Raw genomic sequence first — 20,345 nt, forward strand, 5'->3', positions numbered from 1 at the left:
AAATCTAAACTGTCCTGGCTGACGTCGCTGGGGCTGGCGTCTTCATTGATCTGTAGGGGCTTCTCACTCGCAGTGCTGCTCGACTCCTCGATGATGGAGACCTCGTCGCCTTGGGATGGAGTCTCCTTGATGACATGTTGACTTCAACTTGATGCTGCGGCTGTAGGATGAGCGGCAGATGCGGAATATCCTCCTGCGGCAATTCCCCAAGAGGCACATTGTCTGGCGAAGGCTCAGCCTGTTCTGCGGCCATGATCACTGAACGTGGGGCACTGGACGAATCTATCAAACCTGGAAGAACTGCCAGGTCCGGGTTGGCCGAGGACACAGTAGCCGTCTGGTGCAGCGTTGTGATTCCCGCCTCTTGGTCTTTTTGGCCGTTGAACGGGGCTTGTAATGCCGAACCGTCACCCTTGTTCTTGGACAACGTTCCTGGCTGAATTGGTGAGAAGTTTTTGGATGCCACCTCAGAGTACTACTCTCGAATGGTGCAGGCGACGGTTGCATGTGGGTCGCTGCAGCGGCAGCACAGCAGCGAACATCGTATCATTACCATAGACGCCGGACCGTCCATGAAAGGGGGCTGAGCAGTTTAAACAAAAGTGCCCACTGTCACCACATCAGCGGCACACCTGTTGTATTCCTTTGTAGTCAGAAGTAACATGATGGTCTGTGACTTTGAGGTAGTTAGGCACCAATGACAAGATCTTCATTTCCACAAGGACGTATCGCGTTTCAGTGGTCACGATCGGACGCGACCCCATAAGTCCTCTGCTGATGTGCAGCAGCTTCCCGTGAGGGTATAGCGCTTGTTCGAGGACTTCGCACTGGGTACGCAGCATGGCAGGAACAGGACGGTCACTTGGGGATTCCAGAGGTACAATGGCGACGTGCTCTCCTCGGATGATGAGGTGCGACGCGTCGACGATTTGGGCCAAAGAGGCCTCATTGTTGACGGTAACTTGGTAGTTCCAGCCTCCAAAGTGCTGCACGCAGTAAACTTCACCGAATCCCACAATTGAAGACGTCGCGTCAATGACGTCTTCGGGACCAGTCCCCTCAGGGACGACAACGTTGAAAGCTAAAGCCTCCTTCGGTGGCTGGCTTGCCATGATGGGCACCCACCAGCTCAAGGACGTCCTGAATCATGCTGCTTAGCTCGTCACCTACTCTAGAAAAACGCTAAGCTAGATTCACCATGAACAGCCATATGTGTTTAGAAAAATGTGGTTAACGATTTTGAGTACTTAATACTCTACTATGGGAGAACATAAAGCCGTCTCTCTATGATTCACCTGGACGAGTGCTTCGACGACCGCCCTATGGCAGCAACCGTGAATCGTTAAGAGAGAAGATGCGACACATTCATGGGCGCACAACAAAGTTATTTTACTCTAACCCCATGTAACCCACAAACAATATTCAGTGTGTGTCGTGTCTTCACATCTTTCTCGTGAGCATCTTTGCACGCTGAGTCTTTAAGAATGTATACTTACCATCTGGCGCAGCTATCTGTTATTCTGGTAATTGACGTTCGAACTAATCCTATTGTGGTTGCAAAATGTGAATAAACCATTTTCAGGTGCAGTCAGAACTACTGCAAGAAGCTTCGATCGCCCCTACCAGCTGAACTGCTACTTATGGATCGTAATATAAGTGACAGGTAAACGTAATACCTGGCGAGTTTTGACGTACCAAAACCACATTATGTTTCATGAGAGATTTCATAATGCAGGATTCTGGAAATTTCGACCAATTGGTCTTCTTCAATGTGCACCTTAATTTGGTGCACGAGTGCCGAGCATTTCAGCCTCCATGTAAATGCGGCCGCTGTGGTGGCGATGTGATCCCGTCACGTTTGTGTTGGACACTGAGCACCGTAACCGCTATAGAGCCGCGGCAGTTTGAAAAATGTACGCATAAGCGTTCACAGCTCAGGAGGTGTGAGAGAGAGAGAGGTAAACTTTATTGATTCCCGGTATATTGCTGGGCTGGGCTCCTGCCTAGGAGCTGACGAAGAGACCGTGTCTCCGGGCAGCTTCCTTGGCCTGCTGGATCAGCCCGAGTTGCTTGTCCAGGCCCGAACAGAGCAGTACTGTCCGCCAACGTGCCCGAAGGTCTTCACTGGAGGGCGCGACCCGAGCATTTCTGAATAATGCTGAACATTTCCATAGGATATCGTCAAGAGTGCCTCTGGTGGAACAGTACTGGCAGAGATTGAAGCTATAAATGTCGGGACATATGTGATGCATGATGACGGGGATCGTGTATGTGCGTGTTTCTTGTTGCCGCCATTGAACGAACTGGACCCAATTTAGCATGACGTAAGGCGGAGGTTACACCCGCCTTTGCAGTCAATAGTATTGAATTATGTCACCAAATTTAACGAGCAGATCTTCCCATCCCCACACCGGGGCAGAAAAGTCTATTTGGGTGGCCACTTTGCCTGACGCGACTCGGAACATACGACCTCGAGTCATGTTGTGCGCCAGTTCATTCGGACTGTCCTCCGGGTTACCTAGTGGTGTGGGGGCAGGTGACCAAAGGATGTGCACGTGTTTGTCCACCTCGTGAATTTTGCCTGTATTAATTAGGATCCGCAATGTCTCGGCGGAGATTCTGCCACTCGCGTAGTTTCGAATGCTATCTGCGAGTCGCTGATTACATATGAGGCGTTAATGTGGCCAATGACCATCGCAATAGCCACTTCCTCTGCCGTTTCTACGGTTCGTGTGATGATTGACGCGCTGATTTTGCATTTTGTGTGTAGTCTATGACAACAGCCACGAAGCGGTGACGTTCCTTGTAGCGTGCTGCGTCGACAAAGACCGCCTCATCGTTGCGCCCAAAAATCTTTGACAGGGTTCTGGCTTTACTGACACTTCTGGACTAGTTGTGTTCAGGGTGCATGTTTCTTGGTATGGGTGGTACTGTGAACTTAGCACGAATAGCGCGTGGCATGTCGTGCTTGTCTCTGTGTTGATGTTTTAAGTTATTTCCAAGATTATGAAGAATCTGGCGGCCTGGCTTAGTTTTCGCTAATCGCTCAAATTGGGGGATTTGTTGCGTCTCGATAAGCTCCTCAAGCGTGTTCTGTAAACTCAGTTGTAGGAGTAGTTCGGTGCTGGTGTTTTGAGACAAACCTAGCGCTTGTTTGTTTATTCTCCTGATTATCCTGTTGAGTTTTGACTTTTCTGCAATCAACCATGGGTGGTACGTGGCCGTAGAGGTGACGTGACTTAGCACGAACGATTGGATCAGATGTATGATGCTAGCCTCTTGCACGCCTTTGTGTTGATTGGTAATGCGCCTAATGATGCGCGTCATGTTCGACACTCAGGCATTAATGTTGCGACTGTCTCTCCGTTGGTACCCTACTTTCTATGATGAGGCCTAGCACTCGGATTTTATCCACAGTTGGTATTAAGTGACCGTCGCTTGTAGGAAGCTTTATATTGGTGTGTGTCTGCGCTTGGAGAAGTTGTTTTGGTGGTCGACTTCTGAGTGTAAGGCGATATAACACTAGCTCAGACTTCTCCGCTGAGCAAGATAGTCCAGTTCCTTGTAAATACTATTCTACTGTGTCATTGCCCTCCTCAATGGAACCATCATTGCCATCACACACGCAGAGGGTGATGTCGTTGGCATAAATGGTGTGATAGAGCCCTTGATTGGTTTGTATTTTAGACGAAAGGCCAATGAAAGCGAGGTTAAACAACAAAAGAGAGATCACGGAATCCTGGGGAAGGGGGGGTGCCCGCGCTTCTCATGGTTATTTCTGACGATCTGAGTGGTCCCGCGGGGGCTTTGGGCGTTCTTTTAGTAAGAAGTGCTCTTATATAGTTGTATAGGTTCGAAGCCCCAAGTTTAGAGTGTTGATCAGATTTTGAATAGTGCTATGTGTGACAGTATCAAAAGCCTTCTTAAAATGTTGACCAGGTATGTCCTCAGTGGAGCGTCCTGTATTGTCTATGATGTGATGCTTGAGCTGCAACATGGGATCTTGCGTTGAAAGATGTCTGCAGAAACCAATCATGGTGTGTGAAAAAAAATCATTGTCTTCAAGATAAGCTCAAGGAGGTTTAACATTTTTTAAAGCCTCCTTGGCACATCTACGATTTCTATTTAGGGGAAGAGGAAGGGCAAAGCTTCGCAGCGTCCTCTCCTTTTCACTACGTCATTGCATAGGGCAGACCTTGCGCCGCCACCCCCTACTTTTTTTTTTGCTGAGGAGGAGGAGTGGTCGCTCTCTTACCTCCTACTCCATGCAATCCCCGTATTCGCAAGTTTTGTAGACTGTCACGCCGCTCCGCGGCCACCAGCGTAATTTTTTTCGAAGAGTACTGGAGTAGCGGTGGTGCAGCGGCGTTCATTGAATGTGCATGTACGTCTTGGCTGGCGTTGGGCTTTCACTAGAGCGTTTCTGTTGTATTTACTTGACACAAAAAGGTCACTGCAGTCGTTGCACAGTCTTCGTTTGCGAAAAAGGTGCGTTTTTTTTTAGACACAGCGAAGTAACAACTGAGACGCTTATTCGCGTTCATCTGTACCTGTAAGTACGTTTGTTGCCTCATTTTGCGTGAAAAACGCGGGGCACTTTTAGATGCGGAGCATCTAATACTCGAGGCTTGTAGTGCGGCGCCGTCCGCAAGCTTCCTCCTCCTTCTTCCACCATCTGTGCATCCCTTCCTCCTCTACACACCGCGCGCGCTTCACTCCTCCACCATCTGTGCAAACCTTCCTCCTCTACACACCGCGTGCCGGCAGCTGACGCGCGCGCATGCGCCGTCGCGCTTCGAGAACATCGGCAGCTGACGCGCGCGCATGCGCCGTTGCGCTTCTCCCCCTTCTCGAACATTCGACAGCTGACATTGCATGCGCCGTCGCGCTGTATATATACTCAAGGTCGGTGCTCGCTCGCTCAGTTGCCGCTCGTCGGTTGGTTTGTACGGCGCGTCGACGTCCGAGGTCGCAATGATCGACGTCCCTTCGACCAGCGCCGGCCAAAGTGTTGGCGGAACCGCAACCAAGTCGTCGTCCGAAGACAAGGCAGCGCGGAAAAGAGATCGCGACGCCGAACGTAAACGTCGGCGTCGAGCGGAAGATGCTCAACTTAGAGAACGTGAAGCCGCTGAGAGACGTCAGCGTCGAGCAGCAGCACCGGATTCGGCCGCTTTGAAACGTAAGCGTCGACAAGAGGACCCGGGCTTTCGAAAACGGGAAGCCGAGTGCAAGCGTCGGCGACGAGAGGCCGATCCCGATGCTGTCCGCGAGCGCAAGCGCGCCGAGGTAGCGGCGTGGCGCGCCAAGCAGTATGCCCTGCCCAACGCTCGCTTCAAGCGCGACTTCCTCGACCGAAGCTTCGGCCACACCTGCAAGGTGTGTGATCGTCTTTGATTCGATAACAACTTAACTCGGATCGGCAACATTCAGAACACCGAAAGGCGGGCGAGTTGGAACTTATCCATAGTGGGCAGCGCACAAAAGGAAACACACAAGAGAAGGAAACAGGTCCAGCGCTTGTCCTGTTTCCTTCTCTTGTGTGTTTCCTTTTGTGCGCTGCCCACTATGGATTCAGAACAACTCCAAAGCGTTGTCGGTTCTTTGCGATACGTTTGGAAAGGGCACCGACTATGCCGACTACGTCGTGTGTGCTACGTGCAAGCAGTCGTTGATTGCCGGTCGAGTTCCCTCGGCTAGCGTGAGTTACGCTCCGCATCCTCCTCAGTGTTCCCCCGAGGGAAGCTGCGGGCAATTTTTTTGATCTGCTTGCCATTCGGCACTGACCTTCCAATTTGTTGCTATCGCGTTCATGGCTCCGCCTTTGCAGCAAAGCTGTGAAGTTTTTCAAAACTGCGTAAAAATATCGGCTGCAGACCTTCACGCCACAACAAGTGATGTGTTTAGAACTTAAGACCTCTTCGAGGCATCGTATCTGAGTTTCTGAAGCGTCTAAGTCGCGCATAATATGCGACTGCAAAAAGGGTAAAGCCATCGCAAAGGGGAAAAAAACTGTGCAGGTCACATATGTGCTCAGCGACTCCAACCTTAACCGATACTCTCAGGGGGCGCCATATTGAACCCCCCTATGCGCCCCCTATAGGCGATGAAACTTGCGAATTGGTCTGCGGGTGGAATTGCACTGTACGATGCAATAGTCCCTATACTCGGCGACAACTTTTCTTGGCCCTGAAGGAAAAGCTACGGAGGCGGAGCTACTGCACATGTAGCACTACGCGAAGTAGTCCGTTTCGGCGCGCGCCTCGTATATATAACGCTGTGGGAAGTGGCGGTGGTGGTAGTGGTTAGAAGAGAAAAAAAGCACCTAATTTCTGCAGCCTGGTAGGGAGCACGGCGCAATGCCTGTGAAAAGTGACGGGGACGTATTATCGGCGTTTCATGTAGACGCAGACGCCGCTTAGCATTTGAGGTACACGTGAAAATGCGAGATTTTCTCACGCGTTCAACAAACGCGAAGTCACTAAGAATCAACTAAATTAAATACGAATATCCTAATGCTGTGAGCTGTGCGTCCTGTCTCGAATAGCTCCACGTAGAAAATAAAGAAAGAATTCATACTTTTCACGCTGATATTACAAGCGCTATTGTGGAACCACATTCACTGGTGGTATGATTCACGCATATTGGCTCCGTAGCCTTCGCTACAATGCCGAGAAAAGCTGTCGTCGGGTATAGGAAGCTGTTTTCGAGATAACAGACAGTTATAGTTTAGCGTTAGCGTGATAGCGTAGGTTAAGGGAATGGCGTTACCGTGCAGCAAACGATCGTTGTGGGCAGCGTCTTTTAGTATAGCGGGATAGCGTTTAGGTGGTTTACGTTCCCCAGCTTGGATGGTGGCGCCACCTATCTGATGGTTAGGTAATAAGCTAAGCAGTGAAAATGAAAAGAAAACGAGAATGTTTGCCTACGCCACCGCGCGAAGCATTGTTAGAAGTTTATTTTTGTGACAATTAAATAAATAAATATGAACCACGCACCAAACGCGAAAACATCTACGTTGCCGATTCATTTACATCGATATAATAGTTAGGCCTAGGCGCGTTCGAAATGGGAAGCTATCTCAAGAACTACGCCGACTTATTCGTAATACTCGGTCATCGAAGCTAACTGAAGGCAAGTGAAGCCACTTTGAAGAGTCGTTTGTGGCGGTCAAGGTCAATCTTTCAACAACTACGCCAAAAACACTTCGAAGCGGGCGTCCGAGAGCGCCGCCATGTTTACGTCCACTACGTGCACCTACGCTACCACGGTAGCGTGAAATCTGAAAAATACCGCACGTGCGGGAAGCGGCACGGGTGACGTACGTATCTTTGCATGCGCACTTAGATTCCGGTATCACGGTACACCCGGTAACCCGGTAAGCCCGGTGTACTATAACTCTTTAACATCGGCATAGGGTGGTTACATTTCTTCCAGTGTTCGTAAGCTTCCGGAATGACCGCCTCAGAACGATCACCACGTGATCACGCAAACGCATTTCCGTAATGTATAGGTTTTGCCAGTGTCTGCAATCCTCCGAGCCAGCTGCGTATTGTCCTACAGAGGACTGTTCTTCTACTGCCGCGACATTAATTGATTTTTTGGGGTTTAACGTCCCAAAACCACTAATTGATTATGAGAGACGCCGTAGTGGAGGGCTCGGGAAATTTTGACCACCTGGAGTTCTTCAACGTGCACCCAAATCTGGGTACACGAGCCTACAACATTTCCGCCTCCATCGGAAATGCAGTCGCCGCCGCCGGGATTCGATCCCGCAACGTGCGGGTCAGCAGCCGAGTACCTCAGCCACTAGACCACCGGGGCGGGGCGCGTTACAGAGACCGAAGGGCGTGACTTTGAATTGATGTAGGCCGTCGGGTGTGGTAAATGCCGTCTTTTCCCGATCCATGGCATATACCTCAATCTGCCAGTATCCGGAACGTAGGTCTATGGAGGAGAAATAGCGGGCATCATAGAGGCAATCGAGAGCATCATTTGTTCGTGGCAGAGGGTGCATGTCTTTTTTGCAACTTTATTTAAATGGCGATAATCGACACATAAGCGCCATGTGCCGTCTTTCTTGTGGACTAGCACGGCAGGGGTGCCCAAGGATTGCAGGATGGTTTCATGATATGCCTGGCAAGCATTTTCTCGACCTAAGTTTGGATAATCTAACGATCCATTAACGACACGCAATACGCACGCCTATAAATAGGCAGCTCATCCCCAGTGTGTATGCGGTGGGTCACTCCAGTAGATTTCGCCAGTGGACGGCCGCCGATGTCGAAAATGCTGATGTAAGACAGCAGAACACGGTGGAGCTCTTCAGTATGCTGCGCTGTTATATTTGGAGCAATCATCTACCTAATTGCACTGTCGGGGTGATGAGTGGTGTGGGGCTTGGCAGAGGGGTTGGAAGGAGCGGCCATGGTGAAAAAATCCACTCTGTTTTCTTCTGAGGAGGAAAGCAGAACCTTGCGGCAGCATCTGAGGTGTCCAATTGAAATTCACAACTGGGAGGCATGTGAAGTTTTCTGCCACAGACAGGATGGTGTGCGCCAAGGTAATACCACGGCTGATGAGGACATCGGCGACAGGAGTCAGTACATAGTCACCGTCAGGTTTGACGAAATGGACGTATGTTGATTATATGTGGGGTTTAACGTCCCGAAACCGACGTCGTAGTAGTGGACGTCGTAGTGGAAGGCTCCGTAAATTTTGACTACCTGGGGTTCTTTAACGTGCACCCAAATCTGAGCACACGGGTCTGCATTTCCACCTCCATCAGAAATGCAGCCGCCGCAGCCGGTATTTGATTCCGCGACCTGCGGGTCAGCAGCCGAGTACATTTAGCCACTAGACCACCACGGTGGGGCGAAAACTGGACGTATGTCAGTGTTTTAGGTGGAAGACGAGCATATCCAGCAGCTCAAAGGCGACCACACAGGCCAAACAGTCAATAAGGGAAGAATGCGCCGACAGGAAGTCGTCGTGCGGGCACTTTTCGAGGTTGGCGATCGGATCAACTGTGGCGCGATCAGTGATGCTTACATGAGCGCACTCAATGACAGATGCAGTTCCGCATGTCGGCAATATGAACGAACTGAGTCGTCACAGGCGTGAGACCTTTTTTGAGCTTGCAGCGGAAACAAGTGGTGAATACAGAAAGTTGAGCCCCAGTGTCCACCAAAGCAATCACAGGCACACTGTTAATTTCCACGTCGATAAGGTTCCTTTTTGTGTGTATGGTAAGTAGAGGATTTTCATTCAGTTCAATCGATGCAGCACCACATCCAGGGCCCGCAACATTTAGTTTTCTATCGGGGAATGTCGAGAGTAGGTGGGGGAAGGGGAGCGGCGGGGTTGGGGAGAACGAGTCTTCTGACGTTAGGGCGTGGAGCAGCGGCCATCAGTCACAGTTTTCTGGTGGGCGAAATGGTTTGGGGCTGGTCTCCTGACAATAAGCAAGTAGAGCATTGTAGGAGCGCTAGAACGGTTGTGCAGTAGCACCCAACCGACTTCTGCTATGACGAGAAATGGGCCCAATACGGTCATAAGAGAAGCATATGGGCTTGTAATCAGTTGTTCGCCATGCGGAAGAATTGCGGAACGTCGATCGAGAGCCAGGCTATGATGGACGTGTAGACGTGAATTGTTGCCGGCAGTCGATACGGGAAGGTGTCGACATGAAGCATAGATCCATGCTGGCGGTTTACTGTCGTACAACGGCTTGAATAAGGATCGAAGGGAAGCGACGTTGCTGGCACTGTAGCAGGGGCGGCCGCTTAGATTTCATGCCTGACGCGTCGAGTTAAGCCGTCATAGGTGTCGGACAAACGATATGGGTCAAGGCACGATGACGTTGCTGCTGTGTTCGGAAGGCGCTAGAATTGATGTGAGATGCGCTTGCTTTTAACATGTTCGAGCCGGCGGCATTCTTGAATTATGGCATCAACACATGACACATTATTGAATACCAACAAGTTAAATGCATCGTCGGCGATACTCTTTAGAATATGCGCAACTTTCTCACGCTCAGACATGTTTTTGTCAGCTTGACGGCATAGTGCGAGGGCAGCCTGAATGTAACTGATGTAGGACTCCATGCATGTTTTCACGACCTGACTCAGTGCAAGGCTTCACGACCTGAGAAGAAGTGGAGTCCTGAGAGGCCAGGTTGAAAACCGTGAGTGAGGGTTCGCTACGGAGCTCTGTGGTGAGGACGGGGATCGCAAATCTCCGTCAATGTAGTAGTAGTAGTAGTAGTAGTAGTAGTAGTAGTAGTAGTAGTAGTAATAGAGAACTTTGCACAGTGTGACACACCCACGCTGGGGGATTGGTCAAGAACCAGGCAGTTTTCCGAAGAAGTACTTTATAAATTGATTAAATGTCGTCCAGCTAAAGATGAGAGTAGTAGGATAGTAACAAAATTGCAAATACTACCAATGGATGAGTACAACATACTCTAACTCTCAGCTGCGTAATTGACGAAATAATAGGCAGGAATTTAAACGCAATTTATAAAACAGGAGAGTGAATTAGCTCTACGATCTAAGTCTCTCAGAACAATCAATAAACTCCGCCAAGACATCGGCAACCTTCCCATCACTGTGGCTCAGGGACAGCGCCCGAACGAAATCACAGTTGGTACATTTACATCTAGTCTAAGGAGCCATCGATGTGGGAAAACCACGCTTCGGAGTTTAAAGGCACCAAATGAAGGAGACGCAAACGCCAGCATCCATGGTAAAAGAGCGTGTTCTATTTCGGCTGGTCTCTTCCTCTTCCTCGTCGTTCTCCGTCTCTTGGTGCGCGCGCTATTCGCGCGGGAGGTTCAAACAATTTCCAACATCCTCCGCGCCCGAAAGTTCAATCGCCCAGCTCCAACGGGCATAAAAGTTGTACTGGCCTCGTAACTTCCGTACCTCCTGCCAAGACAATCTTGCAGGCTCTAACGTGATTATCACTTGATAAGTACACGTCAGTAACTCTACCAACTTTCCAAAAAGTTATGGGCACCTTGTCTTCCTTAATGACGACTACATCGTTAACCTTAAGCTGGTTGCAAGGCTGTACTCGCCTAATGTGTGCACTCCTCAAGCACAAGAGGTAGTCTTTATACCAACGCTTCCAAAAATCAGCCACTATTTGCTGCCTGTACTTCCAATGCTTTAAAGTATCGGAGCGAGTTCCCGACGTTTCAGCAGTATTAGCACTAGGCAGTGTAGTAGACTTCCTACCGGTTAGAAAGTGCGAAGGTGTAAGTACAGCTGGATCGGTAGCGTCAGCGGAGAGGTACGTTAATGGCCTAGAATTCACTACATTTTCTACTTCGGCAAGAATGGTCACAAGCTGCTCGAAATCAAAGCAACCTTTCCCTAGAATTTTCCGTAGGCAGCTTTTAACAGTGCGAATCATCCTCTCCCAAAATCCACCCCACCAAGGACTACGTTCTGCAATGAATTTCCAGGTAATGTGGTTATTAGAGCAAAAGTCCTGTACTTGGAAGTCTCTCAAAGCTCTGTACATCACTTTTAAGTCGCGACTGGCAGCATGAAAAGCTAGAGCATTGTCGGAATAAATAACACTAGGCAAGCCGCGTCGCGACACAAACCGACAGAAAGCCATTAAAAATGACCCCGCCGTCATATCGGAGCACAACTCCAAATGGATCGCCCGAACGACGGCACACGTAAAAATAACGATATAGGCCTTCACGGGACTGGTTCCTTTCACAAAAACGGGACCAGCAAAGTCAACACCCACAACTTGAAAAGGGTGTGATCTCTTAACCCTGTCGGTCGGCAGTGGTGCGGTAGGGGCTGTTGCAGGTTGGAGCTTGAATCTAGCACACACTTTGCACCTAGAGAGCACTTTTTTCACACACTGGCGGCCCTTAATCACCCAAAAACACTCGCGTAGCTCTGAAAGGGTATCGTTTACACCACTGTGCAGCAGGCGCCGGTGCGTGCGGTCGATGATGAGGTATGTGCAGCGGTGGTCAGCTGGTAGTAGAATCGGGCACCTCACGTATTCTGATGTTTTTACGTTGTCAAGCCGGGTCTTGATTCTTAAAATCCCATCATTGTCCAGGAATGGATGCAGATTACGAATTCGGGATGCCTTAGCTAATGGTTGGTTTTTTAACAATGAGGCGAGTTCTATACTAAAGGCTTCCGCTTGTGCATTCTTCATCCATGTAAACTCGCCTTCTTTTATCTCAGGGGCAGTGAGTGGGCCCATCAGACGACGACTGGTGTGCACTCGACAATTGTGAATAAATCTTCGAATCCAAGCTGTGATTCTAACAACTCGTATCCAGCTGCTGTACTTGTCGAGCTCGAAAAGTGGCTCTGCTTGCGAGCATTGACAAGCCAAAACTGTTGTGTCTTCGTCGTTTGATCTACATAGTTCATCCGTTGACTCATGAGGACCAGCTTCACTTGCCGGCCACGTTTCTTGGGTACCAGATAGCCAGTCAGGCCCATGCCACCATAAATCGCTAGTACAAAGGTGATGCGCTGATATCCCTCTTGTAACTAAGTCGGCTGGGTTTGTCTTTCCAGAGCAATGTCTCCAGCGACTCGGGTCTGTGAGCCCTTGGATCTCAATTACCCTGTTACAAACGAAGGGCTTCCACTTGGTGGCTGTAGACTTGATCCAACTCAAGCAAACTTGGGAGTCGGTCCAGCAGAAGTATTCTATATTTGTGTGTGGCAAAGTATCCACAAGTAGCTTAAGAAGTCGAGCTCCAAGAACCGCAGCGACGAGTTCCAGGCGTGGTAAAGTGAGACCCTTGATTGGAGCGACCCGAGACTTAGCGAGCAGCTGCTGGAGTCGAACCGCTCCGGTACTGTCTTCCACTCGTATGTATGCCACTACTCCGTAGGCACACGGGCTAGCGTCCGTGAATATATGCAGCTGGTGAGTGCTTTTATCAGGGCTGCTGTTGTCTAGTTGATACCTCTTGGTTCTAAAGTCTTTGAGGTCTTGAAGTTCGACAGTCCACTTGTCCCACTCGATCTTCAATGTCTCGGGGAGAACGCTTTCCCAATCGAGTCCTTGCATCCATATCTTCTGAAAAAGTATTTTAACTCGAATGGTGAACGGTGCTAGCAGTCCCAAGGGGTCGAAAATTCGTGATGAAGCCTGAAGCACAGTTCGCTTGGTACAAAGTCCCGCTTTTAAGACTTTCGTCACAGAGTCAATTTTCACCGAAATGGTGTCGTCGGTGTAGTTCCAGGATAGCCCAAGAACCTTAGATTGTGTGACCTGCTCAGCTGACGTCTCTCCTGCTTGCTTGAGCTTCTCTCTTAACAGGTCGCAGTTTGTTGACCACTTCTGCATTTTCATTCCGGCCAGCTCCATTATGGCCTTCGTCTCTTCGTAGAGTTGTAGCGCTTCTTTTGTCGTTGAAGCTCCGAAAACTAGGTCATCGACGTAGAAGCTTGCCTTCAGTTTTGCGGCCGTTACTTGGTAAATTTGTTCAACGTGATCGAAATGGTATTTCAACGTTGCAGATAATAGGAAAGGGCTTGCGGAGGTGCCGAATGGAACTCTGGTCATTCGCATTTCTTGTATTTTTGGCAGTGGTCTGCCTGACATTGGTAGCCCTTCAAACCACAAGAAACGAAGAGCATCTCTGTCTTCTTCTCGAATGCTGATTTGTAGAAACGCCTTCTGCACGTCTGCTGTAATTCCGATGGCGAAAAGGCGAAACCGGATCAAAACCTTGAAAAGGTCAGCATTCAGATTAGGACCTTTTTCGAGTTGTTCGTTGAGAGAACAAGCTCCTGATGCATGCGATGATGCGTCGAAGACTACGCGAAGTCTCGTCGTCGTAGATGTTTCGCGGATTACCTCTCGATGCGGCATGTAGTATAGGTGCTGTGTACAATAAGGGGCATCTTCAACTTTTTCAGCATGACCGTCCACCTCATACTGCCTGATAGCCTTATCGTAGGCTCTCATGGCTTCGTCGTTTGGTGACAGCCGCTTGACGAGTCCATGGAGCCTCGAAAGGGCTACTTTGCGATTGTCGGCCATGTCGACGAGAGGTGATTTCCATGGCAACGCAACTTCATAGCGTCCTTTCCGAAGCCTGGTAGTGTTGTTGAATTCTTCCAAAATATCTGCGTTGCACTGAGACGTCGGCGTGTCGGCAATTCCGATAGCATCGAGGTCCCAAAATCTTTGTAATGGGAAGGCGATCTGGTCGTCTTCGTGGGAACCTGTTCGAAGAACACATACTTGGGTGCTTGCTTTGTTACTCGTGCTTCCACCACCAGATAAGGGGCCTTGGAGAGTCCAGCCCATCTTTGTGTTAATGGCGAGTAAGGCAGGGTTTTCTTCATCCCACCTCACTTCACTCGTGTTGGGCATCAACTTCCAAAGCTGGTCCGATCCAATGAGGACACTCACACCTGGCTCACAATCTACACTCGGGTAAACGACTGCGTCAGCCAGATGTTTCCCCTCCGCTGCGATGGCTTGAAGAAGACGACTCTGCCTTGGTGCTTCAATCATCTCCTCGCAAATAAAGGGCACCACTATGGCCTCAATGTCAATGGTTAGGTCGTCGTGCTGACTGCGGAGCGTGATCTTGACCATTTTGAATCGTCGGGTTGGGTCGCTCGCTCTACCAAACGCACTGATGGCGAGTTCGGTCTCGGCAACAGCAGGTAGACTTAGCTTGGAAGCGACGCTCTCAGTGACGAACGTTCGCTGGCTTCCGTTGTCGAGAACACCGCGTATATAGCAACAATGAGATGAAGTCGTTACCCAAGCTCGAAAAGTCTGGAGAAGAACATCATTGATGAGTCGGGGAACTGAAGCTCTCTGGGTGGAAACTTGCACCGTAGCATTCGGTTTCTTCTGAGCATTAGTCACTGATGGTGTTTCAGAACTACTAGCATTGCACATCGAGGAGGCGTGTCTGCGCTTGCATGCTTGGCAGTGCACTCTCCGCCGGCAATTGCGGACCAGATGTCCTTTTGACGTGCACCGGAAGCATCGACCGTCTGTTACAAGTTTGTTGCGCTTCTCGGCCAGAGTCATGTCACTCGTGCAGTCCTCTGTCTTGTGATCGGTAGCAGCGCAGAAAAAACAGGACGAGGGGGAAGATAGTGTCTTGTTTTGAAGAACGGATGCTGTAGGAGTCGCGGACTGCTTCTTGAATGATCTATTTAATACAGGTACGCTGTTGTTCGATGTCGTTGGCAAATTGTTCACTAAAGAACTCTTTTCTCGACATTCAACTTCGATGCGGAGAAATTTCATCAGCTGCTCAAGTTCCTGATCAGATGAAGCCTGGCTCGTTTCCGTCGTGTTCTCCATACTTTCTTTTTTGAAGTATTCTACGACAATGTCAGCTGGTATGACTTTGAGCAGAACTTCATTCAGCATAGCCGCGTAGGATGACTCCGTGATTCCAAGACTACGCAGTCCCCTCCTGTTTAGTTGAACTGTGTCGAAAAGCTTGCGCAGAGCAGTGACATCACTCGCTAATTTCACTGGTTTGAGCGTGCGCAAATTTCCTAAGTACTTCTGCTCAATGACTTTCTTGTTTCCAAACCGACGTTTCAAAATTTCCAGCGCGTCATCGTAACAAGAATCTGTCACCTGAATACCGGCGACGGCCTGAGCTGCAGGTCCATCTAGAAGTGAGGCCAAGTAGTGAAACCGGTCTGTGTTGGACAGCCTTGGGTTCTCGTGCACGGAGTGCAGGAACATATCCCAAAAGGGTTGCCACTTGATCACGTTTCCATCGAAACGAAGAAGCTCCAGCTTGGGAAGTCGTGCGCCGAACTCACGTTGTGGAAGTCGTTCATGCTCGCTCGGTGCACCCTCACAGGTCCTTGCGCCCATGGCTGGAGTTGTAGACGACGCCGGCGTAGCAGAAGTCTTCAGAACTTCAATGTGGTGCTCGAGCAACGCCAGAGTACTGTTAGCGGCGTCATCGTATTGCATGACCACCTCATAGTCGTCTGCCGCCAGGTCGTCAGTGATCAGGGTTTCAACCTCGTTGTTCAAGGCTTTAAGTTCCACGTTGCTGGCGCGTAGGCGGCCGTGCAGCATTCGAAGTCCAGAAAGCTCGAACTCATTGGACTGGAGCACCTGGTTGACCTCGTTGATGATTCTCGTGTTCATCGATCGCCGCGAGGCCCGCTTGCTCTTCGCTCGCTCCATGTCGGTCTAGCTCGCAGCGCAGCTCACCCACACCAGGAATGAAAGGCTCGGGTCGTTGTAGGCTTGATTCCCGGGTTTCGGCACCAAAATCGATGTGGGAAAACCACGCTTCGGAGTTTAAAGGCACCAAATGAAGGAGACGCAAACGCCAGCATCCATGGTAAAAGAGCGTGTTCTATTTCGGCTGGTCTCTTCCTCTTCCTCGTCGTTCTCCGTCTCTTGGTGCGCGCGCTATTCGCGCGGGAGGTTCAAACAATTTCCAACAACCAAACGGTACCTAAAGTATTATTGCGCAACGTGGATTATCTCTTGCAGGAAAATTAATATTGCTATAATGCTCTCCCATAGTAGAGTACAATGTACTCTAAATCGTTAAACACTTTTTCTAAACACACAATTGATATTGTTCTGTTGTCTCATGTACTCCGCAAAACGAACAGTTAGTAGAAGCCACCACACCACCTCTGTGTAAATAATATTTAGGATATGGAGTCTGACAACGTAGCCCAGCGATCGCAACTTCCAGTTCTGTTGTTTGGCAAACTTTACTGTTCTACCGGTGTCTGAGGTGCTGAAATTCTAATGTGGCCGTTAATAATGGAGCGAAGCATTATTCTACCATTTTTCTTCTTATTCAGGCGCTTATTATAAATTTGGACGATGGCAACACAGGAGTAACAGCACCCTTCAAAGATGCTTTTGCTAGCGCATAGTCATTTTATTCATTAATAGGCCTTTCTGAACTGGAAGTCAAATTAAACTAAGCAAATATATATGAGGCGGAATTACGGATTTCAGTGTGCTCAGAACATGTGATTCCTCATTTCCTGAGAGAGAAGAACACAACGATAAGGAATCTGTCAGAATTACTGGAGAACTTGATGATGTTAATTTTCGGAGCACTGGAATGATCACTAGTAGTTCTGCTACAAAGGTGGGCACACCATTCGGAAGGCGAAGGGAAAAATACTAATCTACAGTATAGGAGAAAAAGTGTCAATTCCACACCTTTCCTCACGTTAGAAAGTATCCGTTGCAATGACTGCTTTTACTGGCGTGTGTGCCAGGTAATCACTTGAAATAGAGTTTCAAAAAAAGTGCCGCCATATCCACGAAGTGAATGATGATGAGTGGGCGAAGCTCTGGAGGAAAACCTGGTAAACCATGAATCTTCCGTACATTTTGCCTACTCGATTTTATTACAATGCTCCCCCTAGCGTACGTCGCCGCACTAAATCGAACGATTGCCTTCCACCATTGACACGTGCCATATGTGACATCATTCCTATTTTATAACATCTCGCATCTTTCATCATCAACTACAAGTACCGCCGTCTAGTTTATAACATCTTGCATCTTTTCATCATCAGCTACAAGTCCCGCCATCTAGTGAGCACTGAAAGAACTAAACGAGAGGTGGCTACATGCAGGAGACGGAGCCGCCATCTAGAGAACACTGCAAGAACTAAACGAGAAGAGGCGACATACAGGACACGGTACCGCCATCTAGTGGACACTGCAAGAACTAAACGAGAGGTGGCTACATACAGGCTACAGGGGAAGCACAGCCCACGCCCTAAGGAGCTTCGCCCCTAAAAAATATGTTACGAGAAACCGAGTGTGTTACGAAGAAGACAGACCCAGCAGGCACAGACTTGAGTTAATATATGTATTTACAGCTGGTTGATTGAGCTGAGCTGCCAAAACGAATAAGCTTGCACCGGTCTGTGCGCTGTCGTCCTCCTCTACGTTGAGTTGATCACTATGCCACTCGTCATAGCAATATAGCTACCATGGTGGCTATTGTAATGAGTGATATCGGCGCAATGACGGATGTTGTTCAGATGGCGGGTATTGTAATGGGTAATATCGGCGCAATTACTGATTGTCAATGGTCCAGCAACCATGGCGAGTATTAAAGTGGGCAACATTGGTAGTTTTGGTACAATGACTCATTGACAATGGTGAAGCTAACATGACGGCTGCTGCAATGGGTAATCATGACACGATGACTCATAGACGATGCTCTAACTGCCATGGCGGGTATGGCAATCAGTAATGTTTCCTCAACGACTAATTGACGACGCTCTGCCGATCATGACGGGCATTGCAAGGGGTAAGATTGGGGCAACGACTGATTCACAGTGGTCTAGCTACCATGCGCGCATCGCAATTTGTAAGGTCGGTGCAATGACTGGTTCACAATGATTCATAGTGGACGATGATGTGTACCGCGTCGAGACACACTAGGTGCAATTAGCAAATAGAAATGTGTTCTGATTTGTTAAGTCCACGTCAAGTTGCACTCCTCTAACCACAAAGGAAGGATAATACTAACAGTGGGCATCACATGATTCCGCTAACCTCGGCAACCCAACCGCCTCTGACACCCCCCTCCCCCCTTCTGGGCAGGGCATGGTGCCTCTTGGTCAAGATTAGGCCCCGAAGCAGCCGCAATATGACTCAATCAAAGCCAACCGTCCAAGAGTAGCGCTTGCCTATCAAGTAGCCAAGGCTTCTTTTGTATTTTCTTTGCGACTGGGCTTCAGTGCATTCACTTGAAACTATCTCCTACATGTTTCCCCCTTTCTTCCTAGTTGCAGCTATGGAGGAAACAATAGATAAGAAAATTTGTACACAACTCTCACGTTCATCTTAGCGATGCTCCTGTGATCAATAAGTAAGCAAAAAAGTCATAGCTTCGCCGAAAGGCTGAAGAAAAGGATGCGATAGCAACATATTCAATTGTTTTACGAAGCAAGGCAGGTATTTTTCGAAGCAATATTATTTTCAGTAAACATGCGCTTGCTAAGTAAAAAACTTTCCTGCGGCGCGACCACAGTAGTAGCTCTGCAAAACGCTGGTGTAAGATAACAACCCTATATATTGTTTTTTTTTTTTTGCATACGCAAACATATGCGCATATACCAGGGCAAAAAGGATATAGGCAACTTTGACGACTGCTATTTACAGAAGGGCCAGAACGCCTACCAACTCTTCAGTAGGGGTTATCCGAATCAGGAAATGAAAACAGGAACAGAAAGTTATAAAAAGAAGAAAACACTAACGAATTACGAAAAAGGAGATAAGTAAAACAGGATCAAGTAAGAATATAAATGTTTCGCTGCATCACTCACAACCGTCCCGACGTTATAGATCACACTTATTTTGATCTTTGCACAGAGCGAGTGGATACACCGAGTGACGATTGATTGATCGATATGTGGGATTAAGCGTGCCAAAACCATCATATGACTGTGAAAGACGCCGTATATTGGAAGGCTTCGGAAGTTTCGACCGCCTGGGATTCTTTAACGTGCACCCAAATCTGAACACATGGGCCTACAGCATTTTCCCCTTCATCGAAAATGCAGTGGGACACACCATGTATTGTGTCTCTAAAAGAAGCAGGCTGTCATGTTGGCTAGAGCTGCGCCACCCAAAAAAAGAGACCCTGGCGGTTTATTTCGAGCCCTTTTGAAGCAAACGATATGAAAGAGGAAGAGGGAACAAAGGGAGGACAGAATAAGTGTGACGTACAGTCACACTGATAAGCTGCAATCTGATACATGTTCTCGTGCTGATTAAAAAAAACATTTTAGAAAACTTGATGAAAGTTGTTGTAATGCAATCATCGAGGTTCCGCACGTTTCCTGGTAGACTTTCGTGCACTTGAAAATGCATCGAAAATGCATCACTCACAACCGTCACGACGTTATAGATCACACTTATTTTGATCTTTGCACAGAGCGAGCGGATACACCGCGTGTCGATTGATTGATCGATATGTGGCATTAAGCGTGCGAAAACCATCATATGACTGTGAAAGACGCCGTATATTGGAAAACTTCGGAAGTTTCGACCACCTGGGGTTTTTTAACGTGCACCCAGATCTGAACACATGGGCCTACAGCATTTTCCCCTTCATCGAAAATGCAGTGGAAGGTACGCGGGTCAGCAGCCGGGTAGCTTACCCACTAGACCACCGCGTTGGGGCACACCGCATGATCAATCTCGGTTCAGCGATATCCTTAAAACCTGTGATTCGGTGTAGCACAGGTGACGCCACGTGTGCATCTTCATAAAATGCACGTGGCATCGTGGGCGCTGCTCTTACTTCTTCAAACGTGCGATTAATTTCCTAACTTTTGCCAGTG

This window comes from Rhipicephalus microplus, chromosome 7 (genome assembly GCF_043290135.1).
Source record: "Rhipicephalus microplus isolate Deutch F79 chromosome 7, USDA_Rmic, whole genome shotgun sequence".
Taxonomy (NCBI): Eukaryota; Metazoa; Arthropoda; class Arachnida; order Ixodida; family Ixodidae; genus Rhipicephalus; species Rhipicephalus microplus.